Genomic DNA, 5,084 nt, shown 5'->3' on the forward strand with positions numbered 1-5,084 from the left:
ACTGAGTTTTTTTTTGTTTTGTTTTTTAAATGTACATGAACAAGTACAGGTACATGATTTTGAAACGTGAAGTCTGTACGTCAGGATAAGCAAGCCTGTGTTGTCAGTGGAAGTTTCCATTAACATAGGAAACCAAATTTCTTCAATCTTCAAATTCATTCTAAAACAGGCTCATCAAATGACTGAAGAACTGTGAGAAGGTTCATTATTACTCCAACTTTATTTTTATATGCAACCTGAGCTTGCACACTGTTTTTTCCATTATACACACAAGCTATTTTATTAGAACTTCATTATAACTTATTTCAATAGAATGTTTAGCCAAGCTTTCTACAGACCACATGCCCATATTTTGCAAATATCTAATCTAAGTTATGTAGAGACTGAAAATTTCTCAGAATTCCACAATCACAAATTAGTTGTGTTTAGAAGGGACCTCAGGAGACTGTACAGTACAACACTAACTGAAAGCAGGGTAAACTGCAATAGAATGTCCGTTAGGGTTTTTACTATCATCAAATATGGAGAGTCCAAAGCCACCTAGGCAACTTGCTCAAGTAATAATCACAGTAAAAAAGGTTTTTAACCTGTTTGAATGGGTTTTCTTCTATTTCAGTTTGTCATCATTACCCCTTACCCTATCACTGAATAGCACGCAGTGTTTTTTCCTTCTTTATTTTATCCTTTCAGGTATTTATACACACTGGTAAGATTCCATCAGTCTAAACTGTCAAGCTCTCAGCCCTTCCTTGCATGTTAGATGCTCCAAGTCCCTATTTCCATATCACTGTCAGTGGACTTGTTTCATTGTGTCCAAGTCTCTCCTGTACTGGTGAGCCCAGAGAAGGGACACAACACTCCAGATGCAGTCTCCAGATGCTTGACTGAAGAAGAACAATCACATTCTTTGATCTGCTGGTGACGATCTTTCCAAGACAGACCAAGATGTTGCTGTCCCATAAAGGAAGTTGGCTTGGTAGATGGATGTGGACTCTGAATAATAACTAGCAAATGCATTACACTTTGATATTTAAATGCTTCCCAACTGCTTAATCAGGACTGTGAAATCTACATAGAATCATATAATGGCTTGGTTTGGAAGGAACCTGAAAGCCCATCCAGCTCCAATCCCCCTGCTGTGGGCAGGTTGTCACCCACCAGGCTGCCCAGGGCCCCATCCAACCTGGCCTTAAATACCTCCAGGAATGGTGCAACCACAGCTTCTCCAGGTAGCCTGTGCCACTGCTTTACTGCCCTGTGACTAAAAAAACCCTTCCTCCTCCAACCTCAGGATTGCAGGGTTGATCTCAATGATTTCTTCCAAGGCCAATGGCATCCTGGCTTGTATCAGGAATGGCGAGGTGGGCAGGACTAGGGAAGTCATCCTGCCCCTGTACTCAGCATTGGTGAGGCCTCACCTCAAGTACTGTGCTCAGTTTTGGGCACCTCAGTACAGAAAGGACATTGGGTGCTGGAGCAGGTCCAAAGAAGGACAACAAGGCTCGTGAAGGCTGGGAGAATGTGCCCTATGAGGAGCAAATGAAGGAACTGGGGCTGTTTAGCCTGGGGAAATGATAGCTGAGGGGAGATCTTATTGCTCTTTTCAAATATCTGAAAGGTGATTGCAGAGAGAGCGGGGTTAGTCTCTTCTCACTGGTGACAGGATGAGGGGAAATGGCCTCAAGTTGCACCAGGGTAAGTTTAAGTTGGACATCAGGAAAAACTTCTTTACAGAAATGGTTGTTAAGCACTAGAATGGGCTCCCCAGGGAGGTGGTTAAGTCACCATCTGTGGATGTGTTTAAAAACTGTTTGGATGTGGTGCTCAGGGACATGATCTAGCAGTGGGTTGTTAGGGTAGTATGGTTAGGTCATGGTTGGACTTCATGATCTTTATGGTCTTTTCCAACCTGATTCTTCTCCCAGACTCCATTTGGAATTGTCCCAACCCAAGAGTGGCACCTTGCACATGGTTAATAGTTAAATTTGCAAGCTTGTTCAGGTCTCTTTGGATGGCATCCCTTCTCTCTGTTATATCACATTTAAAAAACTAACAAAGTAAAGCACTATCCTAAGTGTTTACAAGAATAGCTACATGTAAGGAGATGAAATTACCAGTACGGTCAACTTCCTAACAAAAGTCCTCAACAACAGCAGCATTTAAGGAAAAATGTTATTCTATTCAACCATGGGGTAATGTTTCCCTAGAATGCTTCTGCAAAATCCAGTTATTTATGGCTCGTGCACTTTCTGAATAAGAAAAAAACTGTTGTATTTAATAGCCTTCAATGGACTTGAGTCAGTTTGCAATGCCATATTAATTTCAAGAATTAGTGTATGACTTCAGAAAAAAAGAAGCATATGGATCTATCAACAGGGAAAGTAAAGCTACTCTAGCACATTTAAGTGTTAAAATGATCAGAATATTTTGCCCAAGCTTGTACACCGAATTTCTAATCTTAAATAAAATTTAATAAAAGCTTTTCCTTTAAAAAAGCATGAAATACTTCTTAAATGCAATACAATTGATTTCATCGATTTTGCAAAGCACACTTTGAGAAAGTAATTTTATAGTTGTTTCAAATCTGCACAATTTACGTGCAGTCTTATTGCTTTAATAGTAATTGCCCAATGATATAAACAGACCAACAAAATTAATGAGTTCAAAAATGCGTCAAATTACATGTCGTGATGAAATCTCTTCTGCTTAGGAAATTACTATCATGCAATTCAGCAAGACAATTAAAAAAAACAGGTTATGCCTCAAGAATATATTTTAAAATAAATAACCCAAAGTTGAAAATAATGGCATATTTTAGTAAAGAAACCTAACATCATCAGTTATTTTACCTAAATAAAAATTTCAAATGTTTTCAATTTAATTCCTTCACTTATTCACGAACAGCAGACAAGAACCAGAATCTCCTAAATTTTATTCAGTGTCATACTTTTGGTCTACATGCTTCTAAGAAGCGTCTGAGGCTGATCTCTCCCCTGCAGACCGGCTTATAAAGCACACAAACTATGAATTTGTTCCAGTGAACGCCAGCATCCGTTTAGAAAAAATAAGAAACATTTCTAATGTTTCCAGCTCCTCTCACTTGACCATATGATATGCTGCAAGTACATGAGCTTTGAAAGAAGCTAGAAAAGTGACTATAATATTAATCTAATCTAAAAATGCATTCCAATTTGGCCAAATAAAGTATCGGAAACCACAATTTGCTGTTTGCATAGTGTTTCCAAAATGACAGGGACTTTGAAGAACAGGACTACTCTGACATCAAAATATTCAAAAAAGCTGAGTCAATGCATTTAAAGACTATGCATTTAAAGATTAGCTAACAAAATTTACTAAGTTGAAAGGTAAAAACAGGGACTGGACACGAGACACAGAAATGGATGCTATCAGAATACTACTGATAGGCTGGTGCAAATTCTTATGATTTTCTAAAATAGCACCTCTGAAGACTTTGCTTACACTTAGATTCCAAGTTGTTTTATTTTCACAGTGTCTGAAGACAATATGGAAGACCTACAGCTTCCCTCAGTGGTATATGCTTTCAGTAAGCAATCTACATTATTGTATTGTTACAATAAATCCAAGTTTTTGTAGTTTTCTTAACCTGAAGTCCCTGACATCTACTAAATCCAAGACAGATATTTTAACACGCGACAGGGAGTTACCACTAAAGCCGTATTTCAACGTTTCAGCTAGTATAGCATGATACAAAAGTAGTAATGAAAAAAAAAAAAGGAACTACAGTTAAAAACATGTCTAGGTAAATTACTATTAGTTTATTAGCCATATTTGCAAGGATGAAAAGAATACATTAGCCTGTTTCAATCAGCATGAAGAAAGAACTATTTGCCAAAGTAGTTCTGTCCAAAAATAGGAAGTACAGACAAGAAGTGCAGGAAAAACAATCACAGAACGGAGCAACGTGAAAGAGGGTGACAGAATAATTAATGTTTCTGCTTTAGGGTAAAATATTCTAGGAAATTTGCTAACAATTATCTTCCATTTTAAAGAATTATGCATTCTTTTCCAGAATTGTAGGTTTAAGTGATAGTAAGAATCACTTTAAGAGAAAATGAAGTACTAAAAGAAAATAGAGTAACTGCTAGAAATTAAACATAAATATTACAGTGGAAGCTTTTTATTTGACTTTTAACTAGTTATATTACCATAATACAGTCTGACAACACATTCACAGCCTAAGATGCTCAGATAAAGAACGTTGCAGAACTTTACATGAGTAAGCCTTACAGGTAAGCAGCTACTTACACTCAGGATTTCTTTTTTGCCACTGATAATACTCTGCTCTTAAAGCCTGCATTCGTGTCAGTAACAACGAAACCTGTATTAAAAGAAATTAAGTATCTTGTAAAGCGTGTTGAATTGAACTGGAAGAAACAGGACAGAGTGGGATAAAAATTCACTTATTGATTTATGCAGCTGAAACAAAAGAGTGACTACTGCAAAACACCATTTTATTCTTTGGAGGATTACAAGAAGCAATTGCAGAGGTCAAGAAACATTTTCACTCTTATTTCAGGAGGCAGAAAACAGAAATACTCAGATTTGGAATGCTCCCCTTAATTGCCTCTGTAGCATCAGACAATTACAGCTAAGATAAGCCACTCGAAGCATCAGTATTTCACATCCTTGACTGTCTTTTGATATACAGTAGATCCACGTTTACTAAATAATAGTGATCACTGATGGATGTTATGACTAAACAAAAGATTTTCTTCCAAAAATCAATGGTCAAATATACTGTCTACCAAAACTACATCTATGTACTCAACATCAAAAAGCTTTATATTATTCTTCTAGCTCACTGACAGCACTGAAAATATAGGAGCAGTAAAACAATAGATTAGTTCAGGAAAATTTATTTAAAAAAACCAAAACCACAAAGCAACAACAGCAACAACCTAGATGACCAAGATTCTTAAAAATGTGCTTCATTTATTTTACTGTGATCTGGAGAAAGAATATATATAAATAAGTAAGTAAGTAAGTAAATAAATAAATAACTAATATATATGGTGTGTGTGTGTGTGTGTATACACACACAC

The 5,084-nt window shown here is 36.7% G+C and overlaps 1 protein-coding gene across 1 annotated transcript in view; it reads right to left on the reverse strand.

Moving 5' to 3' along the window:
• Window positions 1-5,084, reverse strand: part of ADAMTS6 (ADAM metallopeptidase with thrombospondin type 1 motif 6) — a 246,452-nt gene that overhangs the window by 158,848 nt on the left and 82,520 nt on the right.

Source organism: Meleagris gallopavo, chromosome Z (genome assembly GCF_000146605.3).
Source record: "Meleagris gallopavo isolate NT-WF06-2002-E0010 breed Aviagen turkey brand Nicholas breeding stock chromosome Z, Turkey_5.1, whole genome shotgun sequence".
In the NCBI taxonomy this organism is placed as follows: Eukaryota; Metazoa; Chordata; class Aves; order Galliformes; family Phasianidae; genus Meleagris; species Meleagris gallopavo.